Source organism: Alligator sinensis, unplaced genomic scaffold (assembly GCF_000455745.1).
Source record: "Alligator sinensis unplaced genomic scaffold, ASM45574v1 scaffold465_3, whole genome shotgun sequence".
Lineage (NCBI taxonomy): Eukaryota > Metazoa > Chordata > Crocodylia > Alligatoridae > Alligator > Alligator sinensis.
This window is the reverse complement of record NW_005843004.1, coordinates 463,159-468,744: the sequence shown is the minus strand read 5'-3', so window position 1 is coordinate 468,744 and position 5,586 is coordinate 463,159.

Sequence of the window (5,586 nt, the reverse complement as noted above, 5' to 3'; positions counted from 1 at the left end):
CCCCAGAAACCACACAGTCCCCCCCTACCCCCCTATTCCTGCTCACCAGGGATAGTGCCTGAGTCCAGGGTCATGCTGCAGCCTTGCCCTGCTCCTATTTGCCCCAGCACACTGAGGCAGTTTGCTGGGGAAGCAGGGGCACTATACAGACACTCTAGCCAGATGCCAGAGTATCTCTCTGGAGGAATCAGCCTCCAACAGCATGCCCTGTACCACTTTTTTCCGCATTTTTTTTTTTTATATCAAGATTTCCCAGTATCAAATTTAGAGCCTGCACTGAAAATATGCAGCATGGGGAACATTTTTTTTCATTCTTAGTGTCCCTCTTGCAGGCACATGCACAGGCAACAGGCACATGCACTCATCTGGATGCACTCTTGGGCTCTATTTTTGCTCTGGGTGTGGTGGGGCTGGAAGAAGTATATCCTCGGATGCTGGAGGTCTGCAAACTGCTAGTTTTACCTCCGTAGAATAGACTGAAGTTACCCTAGAATGAGTTGGGTAGCATAGCCCAGAGTTAACCCTCACCTGAAGTGATGCAACTCTGAGACACTCAGAGGGCACTTAGCATGAGTTAATGTGCTTTAACATGCAGATGCTTGTATTTTAAGTGTCTTTAGTATGGTCTAAGTGTAACACGTAATTTCACCCTATTGTGAGCATTAGTAGTGTTGATAAAGCTAACAACATTTTTCTGATAACATATAGTGAGGGTCTAAGGCAGTGCTCATTACATTGCCAGCAAAATCTACTAATGTTGAGCTCCTTATTATTTTAGTAGATAAAGAAGAAAACTGTCTCTTAATGTCATGCTGGAAATCATTACCTGATTCATTACCCGATATGATGTTAGAGTTGGGTTGTTTTTTATTTCAAAACACGTTTTGCTTACACATTAGATGATTTTGGAAAATAACAGGACAACTTAAGGGCCAGTTCAACCTTGAGCTGAATAGAAAATTGACATTTTTGCTTTTCATGAATCAGGGATATAATAGACCCTATCTATATAGCTCTGGAGAGAGTGAACCTAGAATATTTCACTTAAAGCTGTGCTTACCTCATTACCTGAAAGATGTAGAAAAACTGGATGGAGTTCAAAGAACAATAGAAGGAAGGATTGGTTTATAGGGTAAGATTAAAAGAAACTCAGCATTTACACTATAACAAGCAAAAAAGCTCTGTAAGATAAATAGACATTTTTATTTTGAAATAAGGCTATCACCAGATAAACTTGTTCTGTTAGGGTAAAAGCCCATGCATTAGAAGTGCTGAAGTAACAACCTGTATGCATACTTTCATACTGGTTAGACTCAAGGCAGCCCTCTGAAAATTCCAGCTCTTAGCTTTCACTTGCTTTTTGACTAGAGAAATATAACAGAACAATTCTTCTGATCCAAAGAACTGAGAAAGTTTATAATAGGTCAGAATAGGTCAGAAATATCTGAGTTTATCTTGTGAATCGTGTAGATGTTTGTGCATCTAACAATGCTAATATTGTGTGGTACCCTGTGGCACACTTAAAAGGATCTCTCAGCACACGAGGCTGCTGTAGCACTGGTTGGGAATCACTGGTCATCTTTACACATGCTTTGGGGTGGAGGCAGGGGTGCTTTAATTAAAGCACCTGCAACATCACATATACTCAGCATCCCATGCTTCAAAATGATGGTGGGGGCACTTTAATGAAAGTTTGTTCGATGAGCTTTAGTTAAAGCGCCCCCCACTGACATTTTGAAATGCGGGGGCACTGAATACACATGACGCAGAGGCTGCTGGAGTGCGTTAATTAGCATGCTCCAGCAGACCTGATTAATTGAGTTTGCCATGACGAGTACTAATTAGCACACATCAGAACAGAGCTCCATCACGTGTATAGATGTCTAATGATGTATATCCCAGTATATGGATGCTAAACTATAGTAGCTTAATTCTCAATGAAAGGGTTTGTGAGAAATCACTACAGAGCAACTGATCCACAATAAGTCTCCATCACTTTTTGCCATGAGGCAACCAATCTGTCTGCCCATACCTTTATACCTTTTTCCTATTAAATTTAATCACTTCCATTTAAAATGTATGATAAATCTGAAGAATGACACAAATTCTGGTATGCAGCCACATTAATTTTTTCAGGTTTTTAACTTGACCTCCTCTGTTATCTTTGAACATTTCTGTTTCTTGATCCAAATTCTTAAAAGGAATGTGAGGCTATTAGCCATCATGAGCTCTTCTCAGCTCCTGAACTCAGCTGACATAAATCAGTAAAGTTCATTTACTTCACTGGAACTACAGTGACTTACAGCATGGGAGGATCTGACCTATCTTGAGTTTTAATGCTTAGATATTGAGGGCATAACCAGCCGCACCTTTTAGACAAAATAATTTCTGTTCTTTTCAGTAATTCATATGATGCAGGGAAGCACTTCTGAGATACTCAGCTGAAACACACCATTCATATCACTTCCTCCCTAAACAGAACTGTGAACACATGGTTCCAGCGCTGAAGAGGTTTATGTGTTAACAGCATGGCACGGCATTACCTTTTACTCCTCTATGCTGTAGTTAAATAATACCTGTAACATCTAGGCATCTTCTGTGCTGTCAAAATAGTAGTTGGAGATGGATAATTGAAATGAAAAACAAGTGGTTTATTTTAAAGGGTTGTTTTAACAAAAAAAGCTGGGGGAGGAAGTAGTGTGATAAACTTTTAGGTGCCCATTGGGGGCACTCAGGCATGGCAGTTGATAAATTGTTCATCTCCAAGAAATTATTATGGACTCAAGCCCCTTCAATTAAATTGGCACATCAAGATTTCTGACTCTGTCATAACTTTGAAGTAGAAATAATACTGCAAAACAGTGGCAGGTCTGCCTCTGAGGTACTGCCCAGCTGAGAAATCTCACCATCCACAGGTCAGAGCCATAACAGTGTGTTTGGTTTGGCATAACTCCACTGAAGTCAACTGGACAATACTGAATTACATCAGTTTAACACCTGGCCCCAAATATCTAGGTTTCCATCAGTTAAGTCAAATACAATCTTGCAGGTATTTAAAGAGATGGTGGAGGGCACTTACCGCTGTGCTCAAGTGTACACGCTGTGTAGTCTAGCTGCAGCTGCCTCTGAAGCAATTTTTCTTAAAGCAGCACTTGGAAAAGGTGCTCACATTTTTCTCCAGTGCAGGGCAGCTTAAGCATCAGCCTAAGGGGCACATTGAAAAGCTGTCTACCTGATCACTGCATGTGTATCTGCCACTCACTGTTGGAAACAGGGTTAATCACATCAAACCTTCACTATTTAGCAGCTCAGCCCTTTGACTGAAAGAGTGGAAAGGAACAAAGCTTTGCTGTAATCTACTTGTCCTCACTGAAAAACTGAGGTTGGATTGTAGGGGCAGGAAGAGAGGGTATTCGGCTAGTGTGGAAGGAGTCATTTATAGCTAATTAGACTTTTGACACAATGGGATGGAGAGACAGCCCAATTGCATGGGAATACTCTTAGTGCACTCTCATAGTCCTTAGGCCAAATCCCCTAAATTGGGAACATTACTGACCAGCAGTCCACCCCCCACACCCTATTCCTACTAGACCCCATGCAAGGCACAGCATCCCTATAAAAGCAGCTACAGCAGGAGACCAGATGCATGCTGGAGGTACTTGTTAGGAGGCCAAAGGTTTGTATGCACATGTATTGTATTTGTTTGGCATCCAGGGATGTGTATGTGCTGGGAGAGAGGGAAAGGAAAAGGAAGAACTCAGAAAGTAAAGACTAGGGTAAAGGAGACCTTCTTCCTTCCTTGGGACCCAGTTGGCTGGCCAGCAACACTTCACCAATGACTTCCCCTATTTAAATTCAGGGAGAGGGAAAGAAAGTGTCCAAGCAACAGGGTTGTTTTCACCTTTTGATTTTATTCTTGCAATTTGCTTGCCTTTGATCCTCTAGTGCCTGACCTGCTCTTGGACTCTGGCTGCCAGCCCTGACACTGGCTTTGACTCAATGGCTCTGTGACTCTGGCTCTGATGCCATGACCCTCCAACCCGATAAGCATGATCATTTACTATGCCCCAGGGTTGGCTGCCTATGTTCCAGTGCTGACACTATCAGGAAGAGCAAGGATGCCAAATGAAGACGATTGCTGAGGGAAAGTTAACTAGCAAGGTTGTTTGCAACAGCATGTAATGGGCATCTGTCCTTATTTCAATATTGCCACCCTCAAATACTCAAAAACCAGGCCTAAGACAATTATGAGATGAGTTAAAACAATTAAAAGATTTCTTCTTTTTCCTTTCATTCCCTTAAATAATATTTTGGGCTTTTTTACTTCAACTTTTTATATTTATCAGAGTATTGTTAAATCATATTCACACTATTTCCTTCTCAACTGTAAGAGCTAAAAACAGGTATATTTTTAAAACAGATATATTTAAAAAAAACTAAAGAAAAAGAGCATTACCTAATCCCTTGTGCCTAGGAGCAGACACAGCAACACAGAACTAACAGCTTTATTTAGACAAACCTTTTATTGACAGCTATAGGATGTTTACACATACAAGCTATAGGATCTGGCCTCTCCCCTCTATCATTTATTTTTATGGTGTTTAATTATTCTTTGGTTGTGAAAATGTTCACAGACCATAGACATGGATTATCAAAAGAGCTGAACATAGCAGCCCATAAGTGCCACTGTGGGTCCTGAGAACTTTTGAAAATCTAGCCTGGGACTGTCTTGGGAATTGTACAATGTCAGTCCTTTCTCTTTTATCTTTGGAGCCATACTTCAAATGTATTCTCTCATATGAGGGCACAAACAGCACACACAAACACACACAAAACTTGACTTGAGATTGCCTAAAATATTAGACAAAAATAAAACAAAATTTTGTCCTGTTTAAAAAAATGAGGTACATATTTGATAAACAGTGACCAAGGTCTGGTTATTCTTCAGTGGCCTCAGAATAATATGTTTAAATAAGTATGTAGCAGCCTTTAAAAAATGGACCCACCTGAACAGAAGGGGAAGGGCCTCCTGGCAGAGAGAGAGAGTTTGTCCCAGAGGGGACACTGTAGGCTCTGAGGGCAAGTGAAGCTGCTTTGGGAGCAGCCCTGTTGGAAGTGGGAGGGATGATGTAACCCCAGCAAAATTTTGAAAGAGAGCCGTTAGCAAAAGCCCGGGAAGGGCCCTGAGCTGGGATTGGCTGAGAGGCTTGGATAAAAGGGGGAGCAGTTTTTCCTGTGGGGGTGGGGGAATGAGAGAGCGAGAGCGAGCGAGCGAGCGAGCAAGCAAGCAAGCACGCACGCACGCACGCACGCACGCACGGGGGGGGGCGCTGAGGGACAGGCTGGAGATTGGATTCAGAGTCTCAGCATTGTGGTCCCTCAGAGAGCCCCCAAGAGAGCCTTGCGGAAGCAGCAGCAGAGAAGCTGCAACGGGAGTGACACAGTATTCAGTTCTTCTCTCCAGCCCTGGAAGGCTGCCACGGCAGGATCAGGAAGGGACTGTTTGTGTGGAGACTCCAAGCCTGGAGAGACCTGACTGCAGCCGGTGTGGCTGGGGGGGGACAGCAGAGCGGGGGGGCGGGCCGA